The following is a 13,639-nucleotide window of genomic DNA, read 5'->3' on the forward strand; positions in this document are numbered from 1 at the left end:
CATTGTTTGCAATGCCTTATTAGCACAGTCAGCATCACAGCTTATGAGACTATGGTGCATATTTATGTATCATCTTTGCAGTAACTTGATAATTACTAGGGACCTTCCCAGTGATTCATTTCCTGGCTGACTAAAAATGTGGTGGGAAAAAATACCCTTGACTCATCTAAAGTTGGCAAAACAGTCAAAGCTGAGGTGATTTTAAGCTAGGCATAGTCCAAAAATACTGCATTTTTATTGAAGAACCATTTATGAGTATCAATCACATTTGGAGCTGCAACGAGTATTTCGAATAATTCGATTATAAAAAAATTATATATAAAAAAAAAAGTTCTCGATGCTTTGTCTCTGAAGCGCCATGTCACCATGGAAACGCGAAAGCGAGCATCTCTCCCATGTTTGCGACTGAAAACAGACCAGCAATACAAACGTATTTAGGATTAGCGTGTGAATAAAAAGTCTGACCACATTAAGTCCACACAGCTTCCAGCTTTAAACAGAAACACTGACAACAGCAGCAGTGATGATGACTTTAACATGGAAACAGAGTCTGTTTACACACCGCGAAGAGCAAAGAGGCGGAGCCGTTACTGAGACGTGAAAGAAAGCGGCGTGTTTCTAGCGTCCAAACAGCAGCGCTGTTCCCGTAATCATTATTAAAACCTTTACTGGGATAAACGAGCGGGAGTCCTTCATCAAAGCACGTGATCAACAAACTCAGACGTGAAGAAAAACAGACTTTGTAGCTGCTCCATCCACCGCAGTTTGTTTTACACAGCGAAAAGTCTGCAGTAAGCCTCCAGAAGTTATTAAAATCTGCAGATTAACTGTTAACTTAGTCTGATGGCACCTTTAAATTATACAGCTTACTGAAGGCTGACGGCAGCCATCCTATTGTACATGGAAACGAAAATGGGCGAGTCGAAAACGGGCATGGCAATACTAGACCATATTTATTTCAAGATTTTTTCAGAAACATTTTTCGGATTCAAAGTGAAATAATATAAAATACTGTCTCAATTAAATTGCATTGATATATTCAAAAATGAAAACTTTTTTTTTCCACAAACCAATAAAAATGTATATGGGCCAGTAAAACTGAGCCACTGACGTGCGGGATTTTAGGTTGGACACTGAGACGTTAATATTAATTAACGTCTACACCATCATAACATCTTGTTTTAAGCAGCGCAGAAACATTGCATCAAAGCACAGGGCAAACTTCAGAGTGCTGATACGCTGGCGTCTATTCATTGCACCCACCCCATTCTCCTTTAAAGGCTAACAGACACAAACTCACTGATTCACTTCCACAGACAGAAACCCATGTACAGGAACTCACAAAGCCTTCCAAGAACACAGAGTAAAGATTAATTGAATTTTTTATTCTTATTATTTTATTATTATATCATTACTGAAATAATCGCTAGCTGCAGCCCTAATCACATTTCTCAGTTTCTTTTAAAAGCCATTAAAATGTGTGGCATATTGCAGTGTGCACAAAATTGCACATGCATTGTCATATTATTTGCTAAATGTGGCTAACATTAGCAGCGGCAGCACCAGCAGATTTGGAGGTTGGCACTGAATCCAGTTACCTACAGTCCAAATTGGATGGGGTAAAAGCCAGTATATTCAGCCACAGCCTAAAAACATATTTTCATTTTAAATATTGGAAAAGTCACACTTAATTTACGATAAGACATCTACCTTCATTTTCAGGTATCTAGTTTGTACAATACATTTCCAGTAAATTAATAAACAATGGCTCTGTTTTCTCCTTGTTAATGTAGCTTTGACTTGTGTCTGCATATACATAAGCCTAAAAATGTAAATTGGTATCAGCACCCAACAATCAGGACTGGGCTCTAATCAAACATTTTCAGCCATTGTTTTCCAGCATCCTTAATTTAAACACATTCTTTATCATCTACACGGAGGCCATCCACTTTGATATCCTTTATAAGAAAGCAATCTGTGTGCATAGTCCTATCTGCAAAACCAAGGTTTATAGGTGCAGCATGTATAAACACATGGCATAAATACAGTAATTCAGTCTCATTAGTATGTCTGTTGTCACCACCAAACAGATAAGCCCCTAATTCCAGCCAGTTTCTATAAATACACAGGATTACAAAGCTGCAGTCAGTCAAATTTAACTTAAGTAGGCAAAATATCAGATGCGCTTGTCCTTCCTTCCAAAACCGCAATGACTCAGATGATGGTTGCTCTCATGACAGCTCAGGGCAACATGATTTACAAACCAACATGTATGTCTGCCCTTGGGTTGATATTTTCTTCTTCACAGTAACATGTTTGCCAGAGTTGCTGCCTGTACAGCTCTGTGTTCTGATCTGTTTTTCAGCAGGGAAAGAAAGACGCAAACTGGATTGTGCAATGAAACATCTGAAGGGTAACCACAAACAACATCTGTAGTACGACTCTCCCACTTCATTTGACAAATCTATTTTCCTTCCCAGCTGCAGATTCATCTAGTGTTACTATCACAATGCCAGTCGCCAGCATTTACACATTTTAGTCGCACGCACAAGGGAGTTCAAGATGAAGATGTGCGTCAATGAATCACAAAACTTCCAGTAAAATATGCAGTAATTATATATGTGATAGGGTAAAAAAATCACTGTAATTGTTAAATAGCATTCAGTGCTAAAGTCATAGACTGTATTAACAAAAACAACACAAGTGAAATGCATGACAGGACCACTGCTATATTTTTCCAAAAAACATAACAGAACTTCATACACATTTAATACCTGGCATCTTGGCCGGAAGTGACGCTTAGACATCTCACAATCTTCTTTTGTATTCAAAACAAGATTGTGAGATATAAGGAACCACCAGAAAGAGGTGGTTGATTGTTTTCCTCTGCAGCTAAACTGACTTAGGAATCCCTTAAGAAGCTTTTGGAAGGATAAGGTAAAGAAATTAGAGTCAATACAGGATATTTCGATTACTAAAATCCCGGATAACATCAAGTCAGAATCTGAAGCTCACATCTTCATTGTTATCTCTTATTTCTACACGTCCTAACATGCTAGTGTCTTCTGTACATAAATTAAATAGGTTACAGCACATGTGAAAACGAGATAAGTGATAATAACATGCAAAAAAAAAAACTTACATCAATCAATACTAAACAGGTGAACACTGGTGCCTTCAGTTCATGTTAGCAGCTGTCCATTGGTTAGTATGGAAACTAACAATGAAAGTTAGCCTGCATGCGCCATACCAAACAGTCGTTTATCCCCATCAAAGACCCCACACACACAAGCACACACATAGCTGGTATTATTATGACATGTTTAAAATGTAACGACAGCGGGGCAGGCGAGCAGGTAGTCCAGTGCCACTAACCTAATCCCAGCTAGGGACCTAACTACTTTCCCAAAAATCCCACTTCGTTTTTTGTTTTGTTTTTTACTAACGGAACATCAGTACAAGGTGAGACAGCGCACCACCTCCCCCTTTAATTTACAAAGAGGAAGAAAAAAAACCATGTCATATTTCTAGCAGCTGACTTCATATTACCACTCCCTCCTTGCGTCCTGCACCCTGACACTAAATCTTGTGCCCCTTTTATACCCTCTTGGTCAAATCAGCCCCCTAGCTGGCCGACATTTTGTTCCAGCAGCTAGGCTAGCTACTCCCAGCTAATCTTACCTGGACGCACTTAATAACCCGTCCGCTCGATGACAGCTCTAACGCAAGGCATTCTGTAGCTTATTCTGACCGTTTATGCATGCCCCACATAAAATACGTTAATGAACCTCGTTATTGGCCATTTCAAATAGGAGGTACGTTAGCGTGGCAACTTGCTAACCCCTTAGCATAGCGCGCAGATGCAGTTGGTAGTAGTGAGGTAGCTAAGTTACCTCGGCTTGCACCGTTATCGTTCGCCTGTACCCGCAGGGGGACACATCTAGTCAACTCCTACGGCTGCAAAGAAAAACACGCTCCCCAACAACGCACTTGAGGAAAAAAATCAAGATAACCATTCACCTTCGTGAAAGCAATGGTCCTCTCGGCGTGCTTGTTAAAATCTCACATAAAAGGAAAGGGGTCTCTCTGGTGTGGCTCCAGAGCAGCAGCAGCCGCCGCACTGCAATGGCAGGCAGTGGATGAAGCCTGCCCCCCCCCCTGCGCTCACACTTCGGCTCCCTGCTCCGCCGCGGCGACAGTGACAGGTTCGCCTGGAAGAAACCATTCCGGTTTATCCGCGGGGGGAGAGGAGGAGGAGGAGAGCAGGGATGCAGAGCAGAGAGGCTGCCCACAGCAGGAGCAGCAGCAGTGATATCCAGCAACACGAAGCGCCATTCCAGCGCGTCGTTGAAGATGGAGAAAACACGCCGAAGACGCTTTATCAGATTGCGGTGAACATATCATTATCCAGTTTGAGGACCCGAGTAATTAAGGCGACTGTTATTTTGTCATCGATTAATAAATATCAATGTAATTAGATATTCCTGAAGTGGACCGTCGACGATTGTTAATGTTTTTTCATGTAACTTGTTATAATTACACTTTTTAAATTTATTATTAGCCTATACGTTAGATAAACTAAATCTGGTTTAAATTAATGCATTGGTTGCGAGAAGCCTTTTAAATTTCACATTAGGTGAACATGTTTATTGACTAACAGCGGACACTTATTGCTTGGGTTGTTTTAAATTATCATTATTTTAATCTAAATAATAACACAAGTTTAGGCAGCAGATCAGCGCATGGTCAAATAAATTAGAAAAAGCAGGTAAATTTTCATTTTATTTAGGTTAACAAATTTTCTGTTGTCAATAAAAAGCTTGTGAGTGTGTAGTCAGTCATAAATAACCCCCAGAACGGCAATTCGCTAAAAACTTATTAACTTTGAAGTTAATATTTGTCTTGACCACCAAACTGCCCTTTTCCCCCCTTTTTCCAGGTAATATGCTTTGCACTAAACCAAATTGTCTGCCCTCTTTTCCTCATATTGTGCAAAAAGGTAAAGTACAGAGAGGTATTTTTGTGTGAGGATGACAGGGCTATTGGCAGTGTTTGCATTCATACTTTTAAAAGTGTAGTTTTAAAATAGTATTTTTTGCTTTTTTGCCAACATAATGAAAGTATTTTTAAAACACAGCTCATTCAAATGCTGCAGTACTCGCTAGTGTCAAAACTAAGACACTCCAAGATTTTTTTTTAAAGCAAACAACATTTGTAAACATTTAACACAAAGCTAGAACACATATTCATTAGTTACAGACACAGAACCTCAAGCTCTATATAATCTCACTAAAAAAAATAGCAGAACTTAACAGTAATTCAAAAGATTGACTTTAACAAATCTGTAGGGTTCACTAAGTGTCCTTTAAAGGCATCAGTGCTGGACAAGGACAGGACGCTTTATCCCACATGCCTTTCTCCACATGTGTGAATAGATGCCTTCCTTATGTTGCTCTGAATGCAAACTGTGTCACCAAGAAATGTATTTAGCTATTACTTTTAACAACCTCAAACGTAAACTTTTTTATAGGAAAAGCTGAGGTAGGTTACTTAAGCAGTCAACTGCTTAAGTAACCTAACTGATAGCAGTCAACTGGACCAGCACAGATGCTGCAGGACCGGATGCGCTGTCTACGCCGGCTCTCTCTTACCCTTTACCCACCCCTGTTGCTTGTCTCGTGTTTCTATGGTGTATTGATAGTCATGTGCTTTTGTGCTGAGGTGTTTTTTCTTTTATCAAACTGTTCTCCCACTAGGAGCTCAGTCTGAGTGGAGTTTTTTTTTCTCCTCCTCTTACCTCATGTAGTGTATTTTCGTTGTTTTTTTCCTATCAGCCTACCTTCTGACATGTCTGCCCAATGTGATGTTTGTGTAAAGTTGGTCAGAAGGTTCCTTTGTGAGTGCGCATGCGCCATTAGCGTGCTGCCTGCTGTAACCCCTAATTTCCCTCGGGATGAATAAAGTATTCTGATTCTGATTCTGATGATTCTGATTAAGTTGTAACTACATGGTGCAGAAAGCCATTTAAAATGCAGAGGATAGAATTAAAATCCAGCCTACAGTCACGATGCTCAATACTCCTTCCCATGGGGGCATACAGATTTAATCAATATACAGCTGAATGTAAATTGTGCACTGCACCAAACTCCACTCTTAAGACTCTATCGCATGCACTTTAGTTTGTTAGCGTTTCCACAAGTAACTAATTCCCTGCAGCGCCGTCCGTTGTGTATTTTATCACTTTGAGAATGTGTGACCGTTCTTGTCACCTCTACCTCTGGCACTAATGAACGCAGGAGAAGATAGGGCCTGAATATAATGCTGGAGGAGCACAGAGGTCCTGCAATGTAGCTGACGTAAGGAGATCGCTGCAGATTTCATTGGAGGATCAGAAGGAGAAGGGGGAGGTGAGGGGCATCTTGAATGGAAGAATGTGTGTTGGCCAAGGTCATAAGAATTAGATAAACAAAGGCAGGCACAGATGTCGTGTGGAAAAGCAAAGTGTAATGAGCAGCAGTTGTAACTTACAACTTTTCTGTGCTTATATTGTGATAACAGCAAAAACTTTTGCAGTAATTGAGAGTGTGATGTGTATCTGGAGGATGAGACTCATCATTGTAAGTTCTTGTCACACATTACAATGTTCAAAGTTTGTAAGCAGAAAAAATCAAACCATACTTGTAATGCATGTGCTGTTTTGCCATCTGCGTCTGTGAATTGAAGTAGCTTTGATGTGAGCTCATGCCTCTTAATGTATTTCTGCAGAAGCCCTTGACGTACCCTCTGTTATTGCTACAAGAGTGTTTGCATCACTGACTTCAACAGCACAGAGGGAGTTTCACACGCCGTGCAACAGAATAATGCAGCGTCTTCTCCCCCCCCCCCATCAGTGCATCTAAAAACACAGACAGGATCCAAAGCAAGTATGACCAGAGTAGGAACGAATCACACGAGTGGAAAAGCAAATTAGAAATTCACAGCAGGCTGGCTTTTAGAGTGCACTGCCCCTGACGGCACGTGAGTCACCTCTCGGTTGTACAGGTCAGGAAAACAGCCGACTAAGCAAAGGCTGGCGTGGCCATCTATGTGCTTTAATGACCACAGCTATCAAATGACATGACAGAAGTTAAACATAGCACTGCAGCAGAGGAAAATAAATGCATTTGTCCAATAGCTACGTGGAATAATATATGATATTCCATGACTCCATGTTGCCAAAGCTGCAAGATGATACGCAAAACTTGGTTTCTTATCTTGTTACCCAGTGGCTGGTTTTACAAATTGGAGTACATCAGTGTAATCCCATAACGGAGTGAGCTGGCTACTGTACAGTGGCTTGTGTTTCTGCGATTTCTGTGTTGTCCTCTGTCAGCATCACTGACCTCTAGCATGAGAAAGCATCCCACTGACGTGACAGCCAAGCCATTAATTCAGGACAGAAAGGTTTTCAGAGGGCCGTGACGTTATGAAGCGCGGCACATAGACGCCATCATTCGTGATCTCACGAGTAGGAGGCATCTTGTAAAGTCAACAGGTAAGAAAAGCACCCATCAAACAGCGTTTTATAGATGAATGAAGTGTGACCTCTGTAAAGCATGTAGAGCGGTAAAATCCAGCTGAAGGCTCTAGGAGACACGATGTTGCTGCTGGTACCTGGATTAGAAGCTCATTTTACAGTTTGTGATTGCATCATCAGTTATAATATATATATTTAACCTGGAGTGTAATATTCAGTTCCTGCATCCAAATATAGATAGCATTTATGATGATAATCATGCAGCTGTTTGCTGTTTAACCTTTTGAGTACTGCGCTTTTATGTAAGGCACAGCTAATGATTCACTTTTGTCTTTGTGGTTTGCTTCCTTTGAATGCAATTAATAATTTATTTATTTTTATTATCACATGAATTGCCAAATGGCTGCTTTGAAATGTGCTTTTGCTGCAAAGGAGCAGCTAAATTGTCACCGTATATCTGTGGAGAATTTGACTTTTGCACCATCCGTATTATTGCACCGGATCAAAAATGCTATCCCAGAAAATACTCTATTACATAAGTGTCTTTTTTAAATTTCCACTTTAAACACAGGTAGCCTGTTTAATAAACTGGTGCAAGCATTCTGATCTAGAGTTAGTGGAAAATAAGGAATGACACAAACACCATCTGACACCATGGATATTCAGGATGTGATTGAGAAAGGACAAATCTGGATTTACTGATTCGTGCTTTTTAAAAGCTAAAATCATGTTCAGGAGGGAGGAAACACATATTTTCCAAGATTCCCCAAATGAACCTATAATCTGTGTCTCATTTTCCCACCAACGGCTGAGAGCTCAGACATATCAGGTGACATGAAACGGCCTCACATCCCCGGCCTGCGGATCATGTGACAACAGTCTACCACAGCATCCAAATCCTCTGGATCAAACGACATCATGTACACCGGCAAAGAAGCAATCACCTAAGTATGTTTATCCCAGGAGGGAGCATGAATGCTAATAAAGATGAACAATTCCAATCAGTTAATGTGGATGCGCGTTATGATAGAGAGGTTTTTCACTAGTAAGGTGGGGGGGCTAAATTGTTTTGCCTTTGAGCAAATGCAAAAGTTAACCATGAAGCTGAATTCCTCGAGGGGGAATTAAAGATTTTAGATGACCAGTTTTGGTTCCGCAGAGTGCTGAATGGCACCAATGTGTTGATTTTCAGCGTGCATTAAGAGGAACTGCTGAAATCCTGTGATCTAAGGCCTAACCACCTACACACCGTGTGACCCAGGATGTGAAATATCACTTAAGGCTTAAATTTATGAGGTGGCTGCTTCTTATTCCCCATCATCAAGAACTTTAAATTATTTTGGATTCATAAGCGGCTGTCTATCCTTGGCTTGCTCCAAAGAGAAAAACCTTGCTCGGGATGATAGTAAAGCAATTAGAGGCCTAGGTGGACTGTAATCAGATGGTCCCTTTGGACCAGACCGAAGGGGTATTTTGGAGGGCAGTTGATAGGGGTAACAGAGACAGGAAGAAAAAGGGAGAAAAATCACCCAGGTGTAATTTACCGCACTGCGGAAATAAGCCAGACCATGCTATAAATCTCCACTTCTCATTTCTACTAGAAAATAATTTTTACTAAAGTGCAGGTTAAGTCACTGGCAGATCCCATGAGAAAAAGATAAATCAGGGCATAGAGTGCATTGTTGAAGGTGTCCCCCCTAATGCAATAAATTAAAAAAAGCATGGAGTTAAACAATTCTGTATCATCGGCTTCAGCAATCAACTCTACCACTTCCTGTGGCTGCACAGTTCATTTATTGTCGCGATCATTTGTATCGTAACATTAGTGCCTATGTAAAAGCTAAACCCAACATCCAACCCCCCTTTTTTTCTCTATTGTGTCAGCTGTGCAAAAAAAAAAAAAAAGAGAGAGCATGTGTCACTCTGTTCCTGTGCATTTAAGTAGTAAAACTCTGCCCTCTGCAGGCTTTCAGCAGAACACTTTATCTGTCTTGAACCTGGCTATGTCAAGCCTCGCAAGAAGAAATCTATATGAAGAATTATTCATGATGGAGTGAACACAAGCAGGAGGAGAGTGGATCTGCGTGATTGCAGGCCCATGTTGGCGGGTGATGCACGCGCGATCTAATGGAGGGATGAAGGAGCTGCGGCTGTTCGGGTTTGCCGTGATGGGATGCTCCTGAGCCTAAACAGCATATGGTGCCTCCCTGGGCATCAACACACATCCTACATGTACAGAAACATGGCAGGCTGCAAGAAGCACACAGACGCACCGCTTACACAGCGAGTGCGCACACATCTAACTACACAAAAAATACAAACACACACTGCTGTCATGTAGAAATATAAATCAGTAAAGTAAAACCTTACATTTAACCTTACAGTACTTGAAGCTAGGGGTGCACTGATATATTGGCGTTGTTATTGGCTGATGTTGTCCTTGTTGCCTGACATCAACATATCGACTTCCTTCAAAGACAGAATTAAATGTCAATAATGTCCATCTGGACTGGATCGTCATTCACCTGAATTTGTATGATCTGATACTATCAACGAGTATGTTGCTTGATGTAAACACCTAATGAGTAAAGGGGAAAGCTCACAATATAGCATTATCACAATGGAAGGTTATTATTTAGACAATAAAACAGCAGCTATTTGTGATAATCACTTACTGATGTCCATTTCATTTTAGAAAATAATCACACCGTTGCTGGAACTAGTTTCTTAAAAGTTTAAAACCTCTATTTCTCTCAGGAGAGAGACTCGGTGTATTTGGACTAAATAAAACCATCAGATGTTGAAAAAACTGTCATCCTTTTCAATAATTATTTACTTATCATAATAAATCATTCTGAACCCTTTTCAATAAGCAATGCAATGACTCATCTGTGGATATGATTAGTATCACATTTTCCTCTGAGGTGTTTGCTGGGAAATGCAACATATATTTTTGCTGCCTGTAAAATGTATTTGCTTCCAGAAAACCAGCATGCGCTCATGTCATGATAATCAATCAGCGGACATTGTAATCTACGGCGCGTCCACAACCCTCGTGATTGATTAAGTTGTCTCGGCGCAGCCTCCTCACTCTTCCATTCTTCATGCCTGGCTTGCCCACCATGGCCACCATTTTGATTCATACCAACATTACATCATCCTGCTGGGCGTCCTTCACTTGACCATACCCTCAGGTCCTCAACATGAACATTGAGTCCTCCTTGAAAATCAGCCAACATCGTAATGAGGGTCTTTTATTGTGGCGGTAATAGATTGGGGCTGTATTTTTACAACAGGAAATGTGCATGTGTGTGAGATGTTGGTGTAGTGCAACATTTTCAGTAAACCTCAGCTGCACACAGGACCCGCTGCCCAGGTCTCGCACCCCCTATCATAAATCAAGTGGAAAAGTCAATAGAGTTGTTGGAATTTATGTGAGTTTGAGTCTTCTCTTTTGAGATGATTTGTTGTAGATGAGGGACTAGAGTACAACAATTCAGAGGCACAATTTATTTTCCTCAAATTGTCCACTGACAAGCAAGGACTCTGGACAAGAGGAAATCGCAAATGCTGACAGAAACAGAAGCGTTACAAAAACATGCAATAACTAGTTAATTAGGGGTCAAAATGCACAATTTTTTGTGAATTAGCAAATGCTACAAAGCACCGTGCAGTGTCATCATAGAGCCTTAACTGACCCCACCAGATGTCCTAACCGAGGACACATAGATAGTCCTTGTTCTCGGGTCACACCCCCAAGACACGTCCTCAACATCTGCCATTCCCACCGCACAGCATTTGGGATCACACACATCAGCAGCATCACACATGGTCCGCTCAAGCTCAGTGTCACATATAAGCCCCCTGAATCACCTCCAACCACCCCTCAAGTGCTTATCACCAACAGGACATAAAAATCATCCATTTGACTGTTCTTACATAACAGACCTGCCTCATGTAGAGGAAATCAGTTGCTCCAATCCCAGTTCTTCCCCCATGACCCCCCTTACTCATCCCTGCTCCTCCTTCCATTGTGTTAGTCGTGATAAATCTCCTGCACCCACCCCCTATGCACTGTTCATCCCTCCTTTCCACAGCTCTTGTTGTGCGTCCCGCTCAGGTGCGGCCCTCCGCTCCCGCTCTTCCATTCCTTCATCGCATGGGAACAATCTCCTGGTAACAGGCCCTGAATATGCAGATTGGTTAATTCAGCTGCAGTTGCTCTCTCTGTAAATGCATCTGCAGCACTTTCCTAAGACTGAGCAGTGAATAAATGCTTACGCTGGGGCTTTTTAGGTGGTAGTTGGGGGGGGGGGGGGAGTGCCTGTGTCCATGGCAGATTGCAGCCAAGGATGGGATTTTGAGAGTGGAATAAGGCAAGCAGAACTAATAAGAGATTAGGCTTTGACCGGTGCAAACCTCGGGCACAGGTAGTGACTGATCCTGATCAGTTAAGGAGTAATTAATTTAATTGTGCTCTTTATCATGGCTTAGCTGCATCTCCTCCCTGCTGATGCAGTTATAGCTTCTCTCTGCAGCTCACCTGGTTATAGCCTTTGCAGCAAACATTCCTTTAACATTTTCCAAAACAGCTGAGAGAGCAGGAAAAACACTGCATTAAAAACACATCTTCTCCCAAAATCAACGCACACACGAAAACAGCAAGCCCAGTTGCACCAAGGCTACACAGCCTTTTTCTGCTCGTCTGTAAAAGACGTTTGATGTAACATAGCGCACGCAAAGAGCCACACATTCAGGAACAAAATACATCAAGCAATGTATTTTTTTAGAGCACCGGAGTCAAAGATATTAGAAGTGTAAATGATAACGAAAATGGGATTTTGTGCTCCACTGTGTGCAACACTGCTTTGCAAAGTTAGTGTCACTCGTGAACATGGAAAAATAACTCCTGCCATACACAAAGGCACTGGGTGCATAAAAAGACTGTAGTTAACCCCCCTTCTCCATCTCTGTTGTGCTTTCTGCAGCCTTAGCACTAAAATCTGATTCAAGCTTTCTGTGAACAAGTGCACTGCTTGCCAATACAAATGACAGCGGGAGTGGGCCACGCGCCAAAGTCCTCCCCTGACTATCAAGAGAGAAAAGCAATCAAAAGAAGCAATCAATATAAACAAAGTCTTAACTACTATTGATTATTTAGCTCCACACTGATGGGCAATGATAGTTATGGACCTGAATTCATACACTCAGTTGATTAATATCTTTACCCATGTGTTGAATCAGCCAAACAGGCAAAAGTTTTTACATTATTTTTTAATTTTTGGGGGGGTGGGATTGTATAAAATGAATGCACATCATCCAGAGGCTCAGTGGCAGTGTTGTGTCTGGTGTGACATGCCAGCGGGATGTAATGGAAACTGTTCCTCAGCTCAGCATCCTGCGGTGTCATCACTCACTGTAAGGCGGACCGTTACTTCCATCAGCTGCATTTGAGTTTGGGCAAGTCAGCAAGTTTTCCTCTATTGCACACGCAGCCCATGCTAAAGAAATATACCCTGGAAAGGCCCAGGATCCCTTAGCTGAGCTCTCAGTCTCTGGTGAGGTAGTGGCCACTCAGGCTGTTTCAAGTATCCTCTCTGAGCGGTAGGTCATAAAGACAAATGACAGCACGGTGTATGACTTACAGAGCGTGATAGGAAACGAGAATGCAGAAACGCCACACTGCTTTTTTTATTCCAATGAAAGCTTAGGTTGGTTATGCATGGCTCAAAATCAAGGCCACCACTAATCTGTCAATTACAGCCTAAAAGCCTCCACCATATCACCGCCAGGTTTGCTGGATGGGAACTGAATGTTGATTTTGTAATTACTTTTCAAATGTAGGTCTTTTGTTTAGTCAATCATGACAATTCTTTCCTTTTTTTTGTCAGTGCAGACAATGACTGATATGCGCCGCTAAACTCACTGTGCAGGAGGGTTTTCGCTGCTTTTAGCCACGTTAATTAAATGGCTTTAGGGATAAAAAAAAAATATCAGCCTGTCACTCAATTGATCCGCCACTTACACTGAAGCATTTCAAGTATTGGATGGATTGTGCTTATGCTGAATCCTACAATAGTGACTTCAGGCCAACAGTTTCTCCTTTTATTGAAATAAAAGTAT

The 13,639-nt window shown here is 41.5% G+C and overlaps 1 protein-coding gene across 16 annotated transcripts in view; it reads right to left on the reverse strand.

Annotated features, from left to right (window-relative positions):
* The window catches only part of tjp1b (tight junction protein 1b), a 70,041-nt gene that overhangs the window by 33,539 nt on the left and 22,863 nt on the right, over window positions 1-13,639 (reverse strand). The window contains exon 1 of one of the 16 annotated variants that reach the window (XM_026175561.2): window positions 4,021-4,227. The exons of 11 other annotated variants lie outside the window; for them this stretch is intronic. The gene's annotated coding sequence lies outside the window, so the exon portion shown is untranslated. Of the gene's footprint in view, window positions 1-3,819; window positions 3,839-3,893; window positions 4,228-13,639 lie in introns of those variants that run through there. 4 more of the 16 variants (XM_080304674.1, XM_080304675.1, XM_026175562.2 and 1 more) reach the window with 4 other exon arrangements.

This window comes from Astatotilapia calliptera, chromosome 7 (assembly GCF_964374335.1).
Source record: "Astatotilapia calliptera chromosome 7, fAstCal68.1, whole genome shotgun sequence".
NCBI classification, from domain to species: domain Eukaryota; kingdom Metazoa; phylum Chordata; class Actinopteri; order Cichliformes; family Cichlidae; genus Astatotilapia; species Astatotilapia calliptera.